We start from the raw sequence: 21,803 nt of genomic DNA on the forward strand, positions 1-21,803 counted from the left end.
AACGCCGCAATAGGTAGGCTTTAGCAGCGTTTCTTTTAGGAACGCCGCAAATAAATTTGCAAAACGGCTTCGTTCTGCTTTCACTATATTCCTTTACTTGCGTTTTCTGATAAAACGCCGCAAACTTATTTATCAATTTTAATATTGATGTGGACCATTTAGATTGAGAGTATTTATAAATTTGAATATTTATTAAATATGTATAACTGAATATTTATAAATTTATTAAATATGTATAATTCAAAAGAATATATTAAATTTAAAAGAATGTCATAACATTTATGATTTTAAAAATGTATTAAAAATCAAAATACTTATAAATAATGTGAATATTTAGTGGCGTTTGGAACCAAAACGCCGGAAATTGTAATTTAAAAATTGAAGAAAACGGCGCCGTTTCATTGACGAGTATAGGGTTCGGTGGCATTTTTTCTCAAAGTGCCGCAAAAAGCTGTTAGGTTAGTGGCGTTTTCTTTTAAGCGCCACTAATATATTAAGATTAAACTGCGTCGTTTTGAGGGGATATCGGTTTTGGGGTATATCCCCGCACCCAGCCCCAATTCCCATCTCAAATCCCTAATCCTAAGTTCAGCGCAGCATCTCCCATTTCCCCTCCTCCGTTTTCTTCATCTTCTTCATCTCTTTCATCTTTATGTTTGTGCGTTTCGCTTTATTGCAAAAAAAAAAACCATTAAAAAGGCTTCATACGACATTCTATTTGTTGAAAACATTTAACATTATTTGCGGCAAAGAAGAGGGAGAACGTCGACGAACATCTTAAGGTTCGAATGCCCGATTCTTCGTATTTATAGATTGGGTATTGTCGTATTTTTAATTTTGATTTTGCTTTCTTATTGGTTCAAGGTTTTCGGTGTGTTCTCTGTCAAACCAATATTTTCGGTGTCTTCGACATTTTTGTTCATCCTCGATCGTGAAGGTTAGTTATTGCTTCTATTGTTCATTACTGTTTTTGTGAATGGTTTAGGGTGTTAGGAACTGTGTTTAACTTTTGTTTTTTTTCTCCAGTTTTTGGTCAATCCATTTCATTGCTTTAATTTCAGTTTTCTTCATCGTTCTTAAGGTACAGAACACATGCTTTGTTACTGTTTATTTGTTGAACTCATTTGGTACTGTTTGACATGGTTATTTTCAGTCAATTTGGTACTGCTTCTATTGTTCATTACTGTTTTTGTCTGCGGTTTAATTTGTTAGGAACTGATTTTAACTTTTTTTTTTCTTCTCCAGATTTTGGTCAATCCATTTCATTGCTTTAATTTCAGTTTTCGTCATCATTCTGAAGGTACAGAACACATGCTTTGTTACTGTTTATGTGTTGAACTCATTTGGTACTGTTTTCAAAGTATGGAACTTTGATGTCTAGTTTAGGGTTTAATTTATTAGTTTATAAAACTGTTCTGTTAAATGTGGTGCAGCCAATTACATTTCCAGGTAAAGAGTTTACATTTTTAAGTTGAATTTTATTAAGCCATGTTGTTTTTTAGTATGATTTTTAAGGTCATATATATACTCTTTGTTTGTTTCCTACTATCTTTGATTTCTTGTATGATTTTACTACTTAACAGAACAGTTTGTCTATTTTCATATGTTTTTCTCAGTTACAAGTTATCACTATTTTTTAATTTAATACTGTCTGTTGAAATATAATGTTGGGTTCCACTTTCATTGTGTGGTTTGTAAACTATGAATTCGGTTTCTAAACTTTCGATTTATGGTTTGTGATCTGATTCAAATCAGTCCGTTTACAGTTTGCTTAAATCACAAGATCATGAGCATGTGTTAGGTTTTATTTATTTGAAATGAAATATTTTACTTAATTGGTAAGAGTTTGCAATGTTTAGAAATTGAACACAAAAGATGGTTTCCTAGCAATCAATCGTGCCAAAAACGCAATATGTTTCGGTTTGCAATACTATATCATAAATATTAAAATATAGGACAAAAATATTATATCATAACTATTTAAATTTATATTCTTTTTATATATTACATATATTAATATGGGCATTTTAACCTATATTTCATTTTTGTAATAGTAACATTTATAAATTAAAAAGACTTGTAAATGATAATTTGTATATGGTATGGGTATATAACCTATATTTAAAACTTGTTACTATAAAATTTGTAAGTTTTCAAAATAATTGTACTTAATTTTTAATATCTATATAAGTTTTCTAAATTTATAAGTTTTCTAAATAATTTAATTAAATTTATTTGTATTAAAATTTATTAGTATTAAATTTACTTCATTTTCTAAATAAGTGTTCTAAATTTGGGAGAAATAAAATATATGTGTATTAAGTTTATAAGTTTTCTACATAAGTTACATAATACACCACTTACATATCTTACAAAACTTATATAATACATAACTTATATTTAAGCTTGCATAACTTACATAATAATTTACATAACTTATATATAATAACAACATAAATTACATAATACTTTATGTTGTAATACATAATCATTATATAAGCTTGCATAACTTACATAAATTAAATAACTTACATAACTTACATATAATAACATAATAAATTACATAATACTTTATATAATAACATAATAACTTAAATAACTTATATATTAACATAATAACATAATAACTAACATACAATATATAAACATATATAGAAACTCACATATCTTACAAAACTTACATAACTTACATAAACTTGCATAAATTAAATAACTTACATAACTTACATAACCGACATAAATTAAATAACTTACATAACCTACATAAATTAAATAACTTACATAAATTAAGTAAATTAAATAACTTACATAACTTACATAAATTAAATAACTTACATAACTTACATAAATTAAGTAACTTACATAACTTACATAAACTTGCATAAATTACATAACTTACATAACTTACATAAATTAAACAACTTACATAACTTGCATAAATTAAATAACTTACATAACTTACATAAATTAAATAACTTACATAACTTACATAAATTAAGTAACTTACATAACTTACATAAACTTGCATAAATTACATAACTTACATAACTTGCATAAAATAAATAACTTACATAACCTACATAAATTAAATAACACATAACTTACATAACTTACATAACCTACATAAATTAAATAACTTACATAACCTACAAAAATTAAATAACTTACATAACTTACATAAATTAAGTAACTTACATAACTTACATAAACTTGCATAAATTACATAACTTACATAACTGCATAAAATAAATAACTTACATAACCTACATAAATTAAATAACTTACATAACTTACATAACTTACATAACCTACATAAATTAAATAACTTACATAACCTACATAAATTAAATAACTTACATAACTTACATAACCTACATAAATTAAATAACACATAACTTACATAAATTAAGTAACTTACATAACCTACATAAATTAAATAACTTACATAACTTACATAAACTTGCATAAATTAAATAACTTACATAACCTACATAAATTAAATAACTTACATAACCTACATAAATTAAATAACTTACATAACTTACATTACTTACAGTACTTACATAATACATAATACATAACTTACATAATACATAAAAATATATCATATCACAAATTTCTGTAATTCATTTATGGTTATAACTGGCGTTTTAACTTACCCGTGCAAATTATTCTCAACGTCAGACTTCAAGAATTAAGAAATGGACCGGTCTTGGATGAATTTGTCAAGGGTTAGCAACGGTTATCGAAATGGAGTACAGTATTTTCTAAATTTTGCATTTCAATATGCAAGCCAGGAGAACATGATTCTTTGCCCGTGTAAGAAGTGTGTCAACATAAATTGGCATTGTCGTGAGGTTGTATACGAGCATCTAATTGTTGATGGGTTTGTTCGGGGTTATAAACAATGGTTATTTCATGGAGAATGCCCGCCTTGTACTTCCTCTTCAACGATGGATGTATCTTACTTTGGTCCTGCTTACCATCAGTCTGATAGAGGGGATGACATGGAAGGTATGTTGCGGGATGCATTTAATATGCACAATCATGGTGTCCAGTCGTTCCCAGCGGACTTTGTAGCTTCTGATGATTGTAATATTGGGAGAAATGCTTTTACCGAACCGGGAAGTAGTGTACCTCATGAAGAGCCGAATGAAGAAGCGGCGAAGTTCTATGCGCTACTTAATGACATGAACGAAGAACTGTATGAAGGATCAAAATTTTCAAAAATGTCTTTCTCTGTTCGTCTTTTTCAGTTAAAATGTTTGGGAGGGTGGACCGGAAACTCATTGACAATGCTGTTAGAGTTTTTAAGAGAAATGTTTCCGTTTGCAAAAATCCCTCAGTCATGCAAATATATGAAGAAAATGATAAAAGATTTAGGCCTTGGGTACAACAAAATCCATAGTTGCCCAAATGACAGTATGTTGTATTGGGGCGATAGAAATGACCAACAGTGCTGTCATGTATGCGGCCAATCCCGATGGATTAGTAGAAACACAGAAGATGGGAAGGACGATGAAAACGGTGTACAGTCGAGAAAGAAGCCAGTCAAGATTTTACGGTATTTTCCCCTGATACCAAGGCTTCAAAGGCTATTCATGTCGTCCAAGACAGCGGAGTCAATGACGTGGCACCATGATGGACGAACCCATGATGGATTACTAAGGCATCCGGCAGATTCTTTAGCTTGGAAATCATTTGACAATAAATTTCCAGGCTTTGCAAGCGATCCTAGGAGTGTGAGGCTTGGGCTAGCATTTGATAGATTTAATCCTTTCAAGATCATGAGCACTGCGTACAGTACTTGGCCAGCAGTGCTTGTTCCTTAGGATCTTTTATCAGCCCAACCCAATATTTTGGATCCAGCTCGCACCAATACATGGCTTCGGGGAGTCAATCTCAAGCTGAAGTTCAGAGGTTAAAAGACCAGATGGCTCAGATGCAAGCGACCACATTTGAGGTTCAAAGGAAATATGAAGAACTTCAGCAACAACTTAAAGCAGAGGCGGTAGCGAGGGAAGCAGAGGCTACAGCGAGAGAAGCAAAGGCTACAGCGAGAGAAGCAGAGGCCGCAGTGAGAGAAGCAGCGATAGAAGCAGAGGTTCAAAAGAAATATGAAGAACTACAGCTACGACTTCAAAAAGATGCGACATCGAGAGAAGCAGAGCAGAGCAAAAAGTACGACGAACTTCAACAATGACTTCAGACTATGATGAAGATGTTTCAAAGATCATAACTTCCCATCATAGTGTATATTGCATAAATATTTTTATTATTTTAACTTTTAACGTTTTTGTAAAGAAAAGTATGAATTCACTTTTATTTATATCAATTAATATTATTTTAGTCATTATATTATATAAATTTATTGTTTTTGGTTAGTTTAGATCTGGTTGCTTTTGATTTGTTGTTGCAGGAGGGCTGAAAAAACAGGAAATTTTATTTTAAAAAAATCCCAAAATTAGTGGCGTTTTTTAAAAAAGCGCCGCTAAAAGTCATATCAAATAGTAGCATTTGTGAAATAAGCGCCGCTAAAGAACACTACTATTAGCGGCATTTTTGAACAAGCGCCGCTATAGAACATTACTTTTAGCGGCATTTTCTTCCAAAGCGCCGCTAAAGAACATGATCTTTAGCGGCGTTTTTTCATAAGCGCTGCTAAAGAACATGATCTTTAGCGGCGTTTTTTTCTGTAAGCGCCGCAAAAGTTAGAGACGTTGTCGTTAGCGGCATTTTTTGTGGTGCTTCTTCAAGCGCCGCAAATGGCTTTAGTGGCGTTAAAAAGCGCCGCTAAAGGCCTAAAAAAACGACGCTAAAAACCATTCCCCCAATTTGCTCCGGCAAAGTACCCAATAACCGATTAACGCTAACATAAAAAACAGTCAAAATTTTCAACCCCCCAAATTGCTCCGGCAAACAAGATCGAAATCCATTGTTCATTAAAATAATCTCTTCAAGACCCGTCGTGTTCCCAAGACTCGCCGGCATACAACCGTGAAACTTGTTATTAGCTAAAGCAATAACAGAAACATGTGAGTTACCAAAATTATCCGGTAGATTAAATCTAAACCGGTTATGATTAATAAAAATAACCTCCAAATCTTTATCAAAAAGCTCTTTGGGTATAGTTCCTTCAAATTCATTAAACCTCAAATCCAAAAATTTAAGTAAAGGAAGCTTAAGAATCACTTCAAGGAACTTACCAGTGAACCAATTGTTGCTAAGATCCAACTCCAACATCAGCTTCAACTTTATAAACTTATGTGGAACCGTACCACAAAACCGGTTCGAGTTTATATGAAACAATGCCAGATCGGTGAGTAGCCCAAGCTCCTCCGGCAAGCATCCGACGATATCTCCATGGTTTAAATCAATACCGGCGACGGTTCTGATTCTCTTGTTATCAAGCGCTGGAGCACAGTAACACCAGTATAGTCACACACAGAGGATCCAACCCAATCGGCAGTGAGATTAAACGGGTCGGAAAGAATCGCTTTTTCCCAAGCTTGTAAAGCCATGTAAGCGTTTCACAACCTCGGGTTTTCAAAAACCAATGACGGGTCGACGGTGACGTTCTCCCCTCTGCACCGAACTCATCTCTGTAATAAAGCAGCTGTCGTTGCTTTCTGTACGACACTTCCTTGTCGGTAAGTCCGCCATGGCTGGAAACACAATGCTCATCGCATGTACATGAGGCTACAAAAACTGAAACTAAAAGAAACATGTGCTGTCACCGCCACATAATTCTTTTTATTTCCTTTTTTAGCATTTTCATTTGCGGATCAACTTGTGTTTTTCTTTGATTTTACTATAACAGCAGCTAGAGGGAAGAGAGAAAAAGAGAAGAAGAAAGAAGATGAAACAAAATGAAAAAAAAAAAAAAAGTTTAACAATTTTTTTATAGATGATATCATTTATAACATGGTGGTTGTGTCATGCCTATTTCGTTGACCTATGCTAATGCTCAACTCATGTTTATTATTAAAATTGAGATGATGTTTGAAAAAATTATAATATTGAAAGTGTCAATTAAAAAAAAAGAAAAATTCAAACCCAAAACCTCAAAATCTTGAGGGTATTTAAAAAATTATGCCTATATATTATTATAGATTTAATTTTTTGAAGAATTATAAATTTGGTTTTGGAAGAATATTTGATGCTTTGTTTATGCATAAGTATCATGCACCATCGTTAATAATAAGATGTCACATTATCACTTATGTAAAATAACAATATTGAAAAGTTTAAAATAAATATAAATAAATTTATTTTTAAAATAAATATTACATAAAGCCAATAATTTTTAAGGGTATAGAGGTAGATATTTTAGACCAATCAAAATTCATCATTTGTTAATATTGTTTATCTCTAATAAATTAAATTAAATTAAATTAAATTAATAAAGAGATAAATGAAGAAATTAAATTCTTTATAACTCTCTCTTAAAGAAATCATATTATTTTTAATATGAGATAAATAATAAATAAAATAGTTTAATCATTGTAGAACACTCAAATGAAAGAAGTTAAATTCTATAAAAACTCTCTTTTACTTGACTAATTGGTACTATAAAAGGGGTGCCTCCAAGCCATTCAACCCACATTCATAAGTTCAAAAAGTCCAAAAACTCTTTGTAGAAATCTATGAAGAAACTGAAGAACTTGAAGAAATTTTGATAAATGTCATATCAGTTTTGAAGAAACGCTACCTTCCAATCTAATTCAACCGAAGAAAGCTACCTTTTGACCCAATTCAATTGAAGAAAGGAGGTCAAAACCCATTTTCAAGATCAAATCTTGACAACTTTTGAAGTGGACATATTAATTCAAGATCAAGTCTCGACGATCTTTGAATCCAAATCAAATTCTCAAGTAAGCATCTCGCCTTCAAGATCAAGTCTCCACAACCCTTGAAGCAAATCGCATCTTTCCAAGATCAAGCCTAGACAACCCTCGGATTGAAGCCAAACTGGAAAGAAGAATCAAAGGAGTTTTCCTTGTAAAAAAATATCCAGAGATTATAACTTCTTTTTAAGTTATCAATAAAATTTGACATCAAATTTCCAAGTCAAATTTTAACTTGAAATTTGTACATATAAATTATCGACACGACTGGTGATGTAATACCCCATACCTGGTCTGATTGCCGGACCCAAGCTATAGAATACTACAACAGTCAACGAATCAGTTACATGCAAAACTTAATTAAAATTTAATTAAACATGTAATTATTTCATACATACGCACAAGTCATGATTTACAAACAAAACCGAGTCTAATCAAGCATACGAAAGCTCTTAAGTTGACCTCCAAGTATGAATAAGGACCATTCTAAAAGATTTTACAAAAATAAGGACATTTATGAAGAATAAGGGACACGAATGTGTGCCCAGGCCGTGTAACTTTTTAAAACCGTGTGGATTAAAAATGACCATTTCTATAGTACTCACACGATCGTGTGGCTGGCCTGTATAATATTCGGGAATCGTGTGGCTCCAAAAACTTCCTCCTTCCAGAGATCACACGGTTGTGTCACTAGCCTGTGCCAGTCACACGGTCGTGTGGTCAGCCTGTGTGGTGCAAGAATAGGCCATTTGGTATTTTTTTCAAACTAACCACTCAAATCATCAAATAGGTGCACTTATCCAACATGAAAACCTGTTCAAAACACTTAAAATTCATGCCAATACATATCATATATCATTTCCTTTAAACATCTAACCAATATGCCATATTTGACACCAAAACACAACAAGATTAAATGGTCTACTTCAAGTCATTCAAGCTACTTATACAATTCCAAACCATTCATCCATTTCATGCAATCAACTAGTTCAAAATACTTAATTCACTTTGATTATTCAAACCTTATGTAACATGACACCAACTTACAAGCATATCAAATTAGCATTTCCATAAGAATTCATGCTCAAAACGTACATAACATTATGAACGTCTAGATACTCCTAAGTACATGCCACATATAATCGGGTTCAAACAATCAAAGTCTACCGAATCAGGGGATGGATAGCGTGAGCTCCTCGAGGATCCGATTGACACGTTTCGCAAGCCAAAATCTACAGAAAAAGGAAAAGTGACAAGGTAAGCATTACGAAATGCTTAGTAAGCTCATATGAATATAAACAGTTAACTTACCTTATATAACAAGTACATAGGTTAAACTAATGTGTATAACCAATATTTTACCTAAATATCAGAACACATCCACAACAAGGTAAACTTGATTCATCTTCGATTACATAAGTATACTCAACTTGTTATCGAGTCCTTCTCTTTTCAATTTTTGATCATTTAATACATAATACATTACTCAATTTCCCTTATATGCATTTTACAAACATATCAACTAAGTTCATAATCACTATTTCCAACCATTTGCACCTTTAGTGCATTCGTACACTTCCAGACCTACATAAAACATGTTCAAACACCTTTGAAACAATATATTTTAAATAGTTCAATTCAAAATAATCCAATATCAACTTTTCAATACTAAATGTAACATCCCAAATTTTTAGTTTAAAGAATGTAAAATTGTATCAAGAATGAGCCATTAGCTTAGTGGTTAAAAAGGAAATAAGAAGACGGTGCAATTAGCTCAAGGATTCGAGTTTGATTCCTGCCCTTGTAAAATAACTTAATTTTGCTAATTTTGCTCCTTTCCCTATTTTTGTGCTACCATGCCTAGTTAACCTAGATATAAATACCACTTTTCACTTATTTTCTAGCTTGCGCCTCTCTAGTTACGCTCCTATGGTTGTTGTTGATGCCTTGACAGTGTTGGTAAAGATTGAGGAATTGGGTTTTGAGTACTCAAGTTTGAGTCTTACCATAAGCAGTTGTGTATATATTGATTTTAGTTGGCTAAGATTGAGAGCTAAATTTATCATTATGTCTTTTTTCTATTAATTAATTGATAATCGAAACATCATTTTTAAAATTTCGTTATTGGTTAATTTGATTTTGTTAAGATTAATTTAATCAATTAATCATTTAACTGAAATTATTAAATACTAAATATTAAATATATTAAGTATTTATTATGTTCACTAATCAATTCTCCCCTCTTTGACGTTTAGCTCTACTGCTTATAAATGTTGCAAATGGGCTACCTTGAGTTGTTTTCATGCTTTTATTTATTTTAATATGTTTAAATGATATTTTGTGTTTTATATTTTGGTTTGTTATGATATTTTAAGATGATGTATAAAATATGTGCATTAAAAAAAATACTGAAATTCTTATAAATTTTGGTTAGTCTAAAACCTATACAACTAATCAAAATTAATTTGGTTGGGTGAATATTTTTATCAAAAGTTGTTATCAATTAACTTGAAGAGTTTTACTTTTCTCTTATTTCTCCAAGTCGTTTGTTTTTTATTTTTTGTTTTGTCCAATGGCGGTGCCAGTCTACAGTTGGCTATCGCTTACCTTTTTCTCCTTCCCATTAACTATTTTTTTTCTTTCTTCTTCTCATTCATTCTACATGTCTTCTCTCTTTTCAATTTGCATATCTATTTTGTGGGTATCTTTATTATCTTCACAAGTTGTGATGGACGAATGACAATGTCTGCCTTTTACTAAAACCCCATTGGGCACCAGTAGTTTTTCTTGAAAAGTGGGTGGCTCTTGTTAGCTTCTTAATCTGTTTATGTTTTGAGAGTATTTCAGAATAATAAATGATTTCACGAGTCGAGTTAGACCCGTATTGTCTTACGTTTTATATGTTTTTTTTTGTTTGTTTTCCCATTGTTTAATAAATTTTCAATTTTAGAAGTTTTTGTCTGCTCTTGTAGCACCTTTTTTTAGTCTTGATTATGCATGTAACCTTAGTTTACAAGTGATTTTAGGGATGGTTTTGTTGTTATCCTCTTTAGTTTAGTGAATGTTCAATTCTTTTGTCAATTTTTGCTCGCCACTTTAGACCTTAGGGGCTGATTTCCTTATCGTATTAAGTGCTTGCAAGTACTCCAGATATATCATGCTTGAGTTGTGACAAAGTCAATTGTCAATATGTCATTATGTTCTATTGATGCTGAGGCTAAAGCCTTTATTGCGTTAATGGAGCTTATCCTTCACCATCTATGATGAGTGTCTGTTATTTTTTTTCCCTGCATTGTATGGTTCCATTCATTGAATGAATTAATGAATTTAGCTTTAAAGAAAACTATCAAGAGTTTTAAATTTTCGTTAATGATAGTTCAGCTCGATTATTAATGAAATAATCGTTTAAGCAATCCTAATTTAATTAAATGAGAATTTTACATTTTTTACTTCTCTCGAATTAATAATTCAGTATAAGTTTTTTCTACCATTTTTTTTTTAAAGTTTGATCATCCAAGTTTTATAATTTTATTGATATTTTATTCTTTCATCCTAGTGTTGAATATTTTTATTGTAATAAGCTTAAATTGGTCTATTCAAATTTGTTTAAGCGCTCAGTATCCTCTACTTTAGAGGTTTGAAAGAACTAGTAGTTTAAGCATTAAAAAAGAAAAAGAAAAAAACCTTCAAAAGCAATACCCAAGTCAGCATAAAATTGGGACCAGGCTGCTTATTGGGCCAACTTCCCAATGCTTATTGGGTTATGATTGTACATATCTATAAGTTTTTTTTTTTTAAGATTATTTCTAATAAGTTGATAATAATTTTTTTATGCATCAAATATAAATCATTTAAAAAACAAAAAACTAGGAAGTCAGAAATTTATGGAGGATAAAAGTGAATAATAAAATTTTAAAAAAATCCAAATATAATTTCATCATATATTAACTTATAAGTTCATTATTTTTAAAAGGATTAAATAAAAAATTATAATTAAAGAGGTCAAAGCGCTATGTTATCATAAATTAATTTACAATTTTATTATTTTAGATAAATTAAATTGAATTTTTCTATAAAAAGCAAGGCACCTACCTAGCTTCCCCTGCTTACCTTTTAATGAGAAAATACACTTATTTCATTTTAATTTGAAAATACTCAATTAACCCTTTTAGTTTGAAAACAGTTGTAAAATTAAAAGTGTAAGTATATTCTCAAGGGTGTTCACAGTTCGGTTAAAATCAAATTAATCAATCAGTGGTTAAATATTAGTTAATAGTTTTTAAAATTTTAATTATTAGTTAATTCAATTCAAAACCGTAATTAACCGATTAGCCAAAATAAATAATATATATAGCCCACCTCAATATATAAATAATTAAGATAGCCCAATATATGAAAGCAACGGGCTGCAAATTTTTTTACCTAACAAGGCAATAATGACTCGAAAATAATAAAGAAATTAAACATTTAACACAAAAAAATTAAAAAGTGAAATTGAAACAAAAACAAACCCTAGTAGTCAAATTGGTCTTCTTTTGTCCTTGTCTTTTCTCTTAACTCAAACTTCACCCTACACCTCTAACATCCTAACTCGATTATGCTTTTGCGATATATCGTCGAGTTTGGTTTTATCCCAACATATGACCACCACCACTTCTCTAAGAAATTTTACTAACTAAATTAGAAATCTAGCATAGTTGGATTTACAAACTATCTCCCTTTTTACCCTACCCAACTTCCTTTTGAATAATACCTTTGGAAGAAACCAGTTAGAAACCGAGGAAATGTGGCACTTTTCTTTCTTTCTAAAACACACTACACAATGATAGGGGTGTTCAAACAGTTAGTCTGGTTAATATCTAAATCGAATTACTATTAACCGAATTACTCAAAATGTAAAAATCTTTAACGGTTAATTAAACTAAAGTGTTTTTTCAAATACATTAACCAAACTAAAATATTTCAGTTAATTCGGTCAGTTAAATGAATTAACCAAAATTTATATGCTTTTGTCTTTTGGTTAAAATCAGTATAAAACATATAAAAAATGCAATGCTAATGTTCATTTTTTTATTTAATAGTTCAAAAGATTTAAATGGAGGTCAAAACAACAAATAAAACATTAGAAACACTACATAAATCTTGAAACCAAACAAAAAGTTAACAATGACATCGAAGAAGAAGTCCTAAAAGTTAAAAAAAGAAACACAAATTCTTGAAAGTTTACTATGGTAGCACATAATAGTACTCAAAGTTAACAACAACAAAAAAAAGCCTTGAAAGTTCAAAATAACAACATAAAAAGTAAAAAACGGACTGGAAATCTAATAGCAGAACAAAAGTAGCTCAAAAAAAAGTCTCCAAAAACACTCGGAAATGTTAAAGGTTTGGTATAACAGAAATTCTAAGTATTTGATTAGAAAATTTTCTATTTAAGCTGGTTCTAGTGTGATTTTGAGAATCTTGCTGACTGATTGGTAAATAGTTAGGATTCAAGTTTAGTCTCATTACATTAGAACTAGGAGTTTTCTTTTAGTGGGAAACTTTATGGTTAAGGGTATTAATAGCACTGACCGACTTAGGATTAAGGGAAATGGTTGTGGAAAGATTATATATGGGAGGATTTTTTTCATTCTGGTATTCATTTTCTTTCTTCGATATTCTTCTCTGGTTCATTCTGTAAGAAAGGAAATTAAAAAGCGGTTTGCATGAAGGAAAGAATCTAGGGTGTTAGCATAAATATTTGAGAATTTAGCAATCTGGTAATCATTCTAACTCTTCCATACTTTTCAATTTAAGAAAAAAGGAAGGAAAGTCTGAGGATTTCAACATAAATTATTTTGAATTGTGATGATTTAAGTCGTAGCTATCATTTATAACCCCTCTGCATACATATGAATTAAGGTTTTCTTACATATGTACGTCTTCATTTTGATCTTTGTATGGTTGTTATGTTTATCTAACCAAGAAAGAGGAGGCCCAAGTGATAAAGGAAAATAGGGGCATATCCAGGGGGCTGGCAAGAGCCCCGACCTCCCTAAAATAGAAAAATTTCCATTTAGGCCTTTTAAAATTTTAAATTAGTAAAGGTAAAATTACAATTTGGCCTCCTAAAAATGATAAAAATTTGATTTAATCCTTTAAAAATTATAAAAATATAGGTTATTGAAATAGTGGAATTACATTTTTATTACTGTAAAACTTACAATTTAATTCCACCTCCCCTAAAAAAATCTCTAGCTTCACCCCTAAAGGGAAGACAAAGCAAGTGTAAGTTGTGTCAACCCCATGTATTTTGTTGGTGAGTTTCTAAACTCAAACCTTCTGTGGTTGTTTTATATATATTAGTATTGTGTTATTGTGTTGTGTTTGACTTCATGTTCTACTGATGATGAGTTGAATTATTATGGGTTGTTTACAGTATTGTTGAAGTATGCAAAGTGATGATTTACAGATGCATGTTTGATTTTACGTTTCAATTTGTGGTTTTGATAAATTTTCGCTGGGAAAATAATTACTGAGGAAGTTATCTTTGAAATGGTCTGATAGGTGATATGTTTTGTATGATCTGTGTTGCATTATTAATAGTATGATTAGTTGAATTTTTGTTATATGTCAGTCTTAAATATAAATGATATGCGAAGTATGGAGGGATGTTTTGGCGGATGAAAGATGAAGAAATGGCATGTTGTGCAGTCTGTGCCACATGATATTGGTTTTGTAGAGGCTCAGGCAGACTGTACGGAGAATGTATACGCATGATATTTGGTTTTGCGAAGGATTGTTGGAATGTAGGGGGATATTTGCTCACATGTTTATGATAACCTTATGTGGGCTTTTTCAAGTATGAGACTCTACGGAGTCTAAGGTTTAAAGCATCATATGTGTAAGCAAGTTCATGGCTATGGCATTTGTAAGTTATGAAAGTCCGTCAGACTTGCACTTTAAGTTTTACGTCAAAGTTATATGTGAGATTTCTACATACAAAGTCCGCGACAAAGTCCGCATGTATGAATCTGCTATGTTCATGAAGTTTCTTTTATGTATCCTTATGTTTGAATCTGCTATATCCATGAAGTTTCTTCTATGAATCCGCATGTATGAGTCCTCCATATCTATGAATCTTCTTATACAAATTCACATGTACGAGTCCTCATATAAGAATCTGCATATAGAAGTCTGCACGTAAGTGTCCACAAAATTGTCTTCCTAATTAATCCGAAGTGACTCTCTCTCCATTCGGTGGGTTTCCTGGTAAGATTATATGCAACAAGTCTGTACGAAGAGACTATATGCTTCATAATCTTTCATAGGAGGAATTCTCATGTATTATATACTACACCTCTGTGTTGTTCAAGCCCAAGCATAAGTTGTGAAATATGAATGCACAAGTTTTGTCTAAGTGAAATTAGTGGCAAATTTTAAGTTTTGAAAATTAAAGGGAAGTATTTCATTCATAGAACTCAATAAGTTCCTTATGAACTTACCATGTTTCTCTCCTTTGTTTCAGGTATTCTGAACTGTTGATTCAAAGAAGGGGACTAAGCCAGAGTTTACAAGTTTAGCGTGAGCATGTCACTTTTCGCTTTGTAACATATGTAGCTATCTGGGCAACGTGAAGTTTAAAACTTCTATTTTGAATTTGTATAAGAACTCTTCAAATCTAGTTCAAATTGTAATTAGACTCAAGAAGCTAGTTGGACAAATTATTATATAAAGATTAATATTATCATAAGGTAGTTTCATATACTATGATTCCACAGCAAAACCCTATGGAATTGTTGATTAGTTATTAATTTATTTTCACTTAGAATGATAATTGAAATCATGAAGGGTTGGTTGTCCGACCATTCGTTTGGGTGTTGCAGATAAAATCAAACATGACGAAACACCGCAGAAGCATAATTAATGTTCTTTCACTCCCAATCAATACAATTTGGCAATTATGGTAAACCTACTAGCACGATATATCAATAGTCAATTCAGATCAATCACAATACCACAAGCAAGAATAATAAATGAGACAGAAATTTTAAGTAAAAAAACCCTTTAAAGCCAATGGTAAGAACCACAGGACTTGAAAGTTCATTAAAATTTTCATTATAATTAAAGTCTTGCTACAATAGCACAATAGAAGTCACCAAAAAAAAAGAGAGTATACAACTCCAACAAGGTTATCAACAAATAATGTCAAGCAAACTTTAAGAAAAAATTGAGAATATTACTCAATAGAGGCTAAATTTGATGGAAAAACTAAAGCTACACTACCTTGACAAAAAATTCGATCGTACATATTCAAAATCCTTGAGTCTACTTGTCACAACTCAAAAATCAACTCCAATGAACATCGGATGGACTTTCGATTGAAGTTGAGGAAAATTGGTCTGGGTGACAATACTGTCCTTTTCTCTCTCTTTTTCTTCTCATTGTTATATTATAGGGCATATGGGCAATTAGACTTTCCCACACATAGTGGGACGTCCCACGGCCCAACAATATACAGGAAAGAAAGAGAGGTAGGTGCCTAATGATAATAAGCTGAGTGAAGCATCTATTGTTAGGAGGGATATATTGAAAATTAAAGAGTGAGAAAGTATGGATTTTTTTTGGGTGACAAAGGTTTTCATTGGGAGGTAGGTAATGGGGCGATGCTTGTTTCTGGGAGGATGAGTGGTATGGTAATGTTCCCTTGAAAGATACATTCTCACAACTATATTTATTGGTTGTTGATAAAAAGCTTTTGTCGTTGTGATGTTTAATAATGTTAAAGAATCAACAAGTCTTTGGGAACAAGATCTAGAGAATGCACTATGGAATAATCTTAATGATTTTTCTCGTTGGATGGGAGACGTGATCGTCTAATTTGAACCACATATGAAAAAGAAATTATCGAGTTGACTTGTTACACCAAACTTAACAAAAGACTTTATTATATAGAATATATATGTGGATATAATTTTTTTTATCAAGTTTGTCATACTATAAATTTTATATATACATAACTATATAGATATTTACTCCATTTTTATTTTCTTTATACTTATAATTTACATTTACAAGAAGGATGTATATGATAATTCCTTGATTCTTTTCTACAACATATTTATATTTTAAAGTGAAAGAAGAAGAAGAAGAAGAAGTAATAATTTTGGGGTTGAGTTAGGTCTTAATTCTCCACCTATAAATAAGAAATTAAATAATGCAAGACCAAAAACTTGTAATCTAGCACATTCAATATACAATTAGACGAGGTTACGCGTCTATCGTATTTTTTTATTTATATTTTCTCTCTTCTCTCATTCAATGGATTTGATTGAGATTTTTAAAAAAAATACCAATAGATTAACATTATCCTTGTTTTAAGTCCTTTGACTTGGTTTCGTTTGATGCTTAGGATGGCCAACTTCATATAATAACAATAATAAATTGCTTAATGTTAGTTTGATGAGTTGAAGTAATTAAAACATTTGGTCCATTATTTAATTTTCTAATCAAATCAAATCAACAATAACTTATCAATTAAAAATAATTATATTTAGTATCAACTAAAGACAAAAAGGAGAGCTTAACTGTGGCATGTTGATGTTGTGTGGCATGTTTCTTCCCTGTCTGACATATAATAATTGTTTGGCGAAATTAAGGTTACATTTTATTTTATTATTTAAAATTAAGCATTCAACACATGCAATAAATGAGGTAGAATCTTATTATTATATTTATCATCCACCTTCATAGAAGCTAAGCTTTGGAATTCAGCTACATGTTTTACTTTCAAAGTAATATATAAAATTCTAATTTTCACATAAAAATGCATGTCCTTCTACATTATTTACTTTGATAATAGATTTCTCCATGAATTCGGGTTATTTTGCAAGTCCAAGATCTGGTCGAATAAAACAAATTATTCAAAATATAATTTTAATTAAATTTAAGAAAAAACTTAATTTATAAAATAATAATCCAATTCAAGTGAAAGAAAATTTTCGAACTCTCATTTTATTATAATGGAACAAGTAATCCACATTCTCGAAATGTACATTTTAAATAACTATACTTTTTAGAACTCGAACTTATGTCCTGCGTTAGTAAGAATATCAATGCCAATCAAATTAAGATTTAATCAGTCATTGATTTTTCTTTCTAAAATGTAACATCATAATTAAAATTTATATTATTAAGATATTTCGTAGAATTAAAATGATTGAAAATTATGTGAAGAATAAATTGTAAATTATAGTACCATGAGGATCTTTTTTTAAAGATGCTATTTCATGTTTGAATTAAATAATAATACTTTTATTTATAAAACTTAATATTATTTATATAAAATGCAAATATATTTAAAATTAATATTGAAATAATATATTTAAATTGAGTACTAGCTCGATTTACACTTGTAGAAACTCCTAAAAGATGGTGAGTTCTAAGGTTTAAGGGTAATCTAGGAAATGTGTAAATGATATTATATTTAATAGGGATAATTTGATTGAATGAGAAATTTGATACATGAACTTTAGTTTGGTGCAATTATACATATAAAATTTTGATTGTAATTCAAATGTATACATCAAATTTTAAGTCTAATCCAATCATATACAATTAAGAAAATAAATACATCAATTTATTGTTATATTGGATAAACATAATTATCTCTGTATGAAATATATAAATACAAAATGATGATATTGTCAATAATTTGTGCGAAATGGATCAAATCAAAATTTTATGTATAAAATCAAAGTTCATATTTACATTTACACATTAAACCAAAATAATGTGGAAGCCATTAACCTGTCCTTTTTTTTTTTGGTAACAAGAAATAGTATTAATTACAAACTATGAATAGAATCTCGATTGGAAAACCAAGCACATCTATCAAATCGAATCTGTTCATCAACCGAAGGAGGAGTCACATGAAAGATTCACTTGTCGAAGGGGTAATCTTTCATCAACTTTGCCAAGATATCAGTAGCAAAATTCACTTCTCTAGGTACTTGTTTTATGAGCACTCTCCACTCTCGCTTACACAATTCTTAGATCCACAAAATCAAGTCCCTATTGGAATGTCCTTTATGATTTCCATGGATACCTTTAATAGCCAAGGCACAGTCTGTTTCAATAATAATATTCGTCCATTTAGCTGCCCAAGCTAATTGGAGACCGTAAAAAATGACCCAAAGTTTAGCTTGAAAAACATTACAACTCCCAATATTTCTTCCTACTCCCCATATCCATCTGCCTAGCTCATTCCTTGCTTCTACTGCTGAGCAAGCAAGCCCCAAGTTCAGATTACGGGCACCATCTGTGTTCAATTTAAGAAATCCCATAGGCGGAGGAGACCATATTTGCTCTCTACTTCGACCCACATTATTTCCCTTAATAGAAACCTGTCCCTACTTGATGGAACGTGTCCACCCCCACAAAATGTTGATCACACTAAAAATGTTTAAATGGATATTTTGGAACACACATAAGTTCCATTGTTTCCAAATCCTCCAACAAACAATGCCGAACAGAGGGAACCAATCTACATCTTGAAAATTAACATCAAAAAGTATTTTTCAAATTGCTAGATAACCATACCTCTAGTGAGGAAGAAAAGAATTGGTTTGAAATCCTCTTGGGAATTAATTGTTTCCACACTTCTTTAGCATGGCTACAATCACCTAACACATGAAGACAAAATTCTTCGGCATTTCCGCAAAACTTGCGTGAGGGATCATCAGCGAATCCTCTCCTACACCGTTCCTTAGTAGTAAGGATCCGTTCCTTAATGTTACAAATTAACCTGTCTTTAGTTGGCAACTTAATAGCCATCCAAATTATTATAGAATGTTTAGTAATTGAAAATTAAAACCAAATAATTCTGGACCACACTTCCCTTGCTCTTGGTCTAATAACTTTACTCACCATATACTTATGTCATGACAAAGGCCAACCCCACTTTGAATAATTTGCTCTTTAGTGTCTCTTCATTATTTTCTTTCAACTTTAGCTACTATTAAAGGATATTTGCGGCTCCATAAAGTACCTCACTCTAAGAACCAAGCATTTAGCCAAGCACCCAATTTTCACAAAAAAAAAAAAAAAAGCCCAAATTTGCAAAGCACAAGCATGATTCCAACTACTCCACCTTTTACAAACTGTGTCCCAGTTTACCCTTACCCTTTTTACCACTTCATTCTCACCCTTCCAAAACAACCTCATACAAAGTTAATTATCACCCCCATTTTACAAGTATAAAGTGCCTTACCCAATCATTATGGGTATGAAATAACACAGCCTGAATTAGTTGAGCTCTGCCAACATAAGAAAGATCTCTTACCACCCATCCATTTATTCTCTCTGTAAACTTGTTCAATAATGGAGCACCATACCACTTTGCTACCAATGGGAACCCTAACTATATCATTGGCAGTTTCCTTGTAGCACAGCTATTTTTCTCCCACACTTTTTTCAACTCAAATTCCTTTACATCAATTGAGAATGTTTCACTTTTGAAATGATTTAATAGCAATAACAAAACATAAAGTTGATCAAGCATACATTGTACCCAAATAATTGCACTTTCCTTGTGAATATTACCAAAGCATCTATAAAGCATAAATATGTTAGTCCAATCTTGTTTGTCCTTTTATATATATAATAGTTTTCTTTCTTTTGCGATCCATGTATTATTTGTGATTACTAATTATTTTAAAATATAAATATGTTTAATGTAATAAAACGCATATAATCATTAAATTTGCATAAAAATAATAATTTGTTTTAATAAAACATTAATAATAATCCAAAACTTTCAATCTAATTAATTGAATGTAATAAATAAATTAAACTAAAATCAATAATTTATTTAAAACTCAAAAATGAATTTAAAATATTTTTTGGTGAATTACAAGAGGAGGACAAAACCCTAACATCAACATGACTAGCGTTGTAACCTCCCAACCCGATCTAGACGTTATACTCGAATTCGGAAGATTACATTAACCACCGAAATGACCCTGTAAATTATTGGAGTAGAGAAAACAGTCATTTTAAAACATTTGTTTGATTTAGAGGAAAACTTAGTCTATTTTCAAAAAAAACTTACATCTTATCAAAATCAGTTTAGATTAGCTAACTTATGTAATGGTGACTCTTTTTTGAAAACTTGATTAATTACCAATTCATGTATTACTCAAAATTTTAATTATAACCTAGCAACGAAAAAGTGATATCAATTTGCGTTTTAATAAATACCTGAGTTCATGCATAACTAATTTAGATTTATATTTCGAAGTCCTAAGTTCAAATTAAATGTCATGCAAGCTATAAAATAAAACCCAAGTTCTATGTCCTATACCACAGTTCAAAATAAAATGATACAGTCTCTGAATAATTAAAAGATCAAATAATAAATTTAAAATATATTATTAACTAAAATTGAGCCGAGATCCCCTGGATGTCGTGTCTTCATCCTAACCTAATGGATTATCTGTATAGATGGAAATAAAAGGGGGCAAGCTATGACACTTAGTTTGAGTTCAATCACAAGAAAATTAGTACAAATGATTAAGCATACAAAAATATGTCACACAAAATAATTTGCAACGACAATATTAATTAGAATATCGATGTTTCAGTTCATTCAACAATATACACATATATATGCCATATCATAAATTCCGTTTTTGTATGCACATGTTTTTATAGATGTCATACAGTTTTGGTTTTAGTTTTAACAGAAAAGATCCTACCCCACCGCTACACACCACAATGGGAATTCCCCTGAACTCCAACCACCAACACACTGGATTGTGGCTTAGCCACTAATGGTTTGCAGATAAACTGCCAATGTCTATGGACATACAACAAAATCTCGCAGATGGAATCTGTCTCTGGCTGTTGGTACACAACAAAGTCTTGCAAATGAAATCTACCTCTGGTTGTGGATTACATAGCAAATAACTCGTA

General features: G+C 30.9%; 1 pseudogene; it reads right to left on the minus strand.

Annotated features, from left to right (window-relative positions):
• Nucleotides 1-5,252: 5,252 nt before the first annotated feature.
• Nucleotides 5,253-6,853, minus strand: LOC105779103 (leucine-rich repeat extensin-like protein 4; annotated as a pseudogene).
• Between the last annotated feature and the right edge of the window lie 14,950 nt (nt 6,854-21,803).

Source organism: Gossypium raimondii, chromosome 4, assembly GCF_025698545.1.
Source record: "Gossypium raimondii isolate GPD5lz chromosome 4, ASM2569854v1, whole genome shotgun sequence".
NCBI classification, from domain to species: domain Eukaryota; kingdom Viridiplantae; phylum Streptophyta; class Magnoliopsida; order Malvales; family Malvaceae; genus Gossypium; species Gossypium raimondii.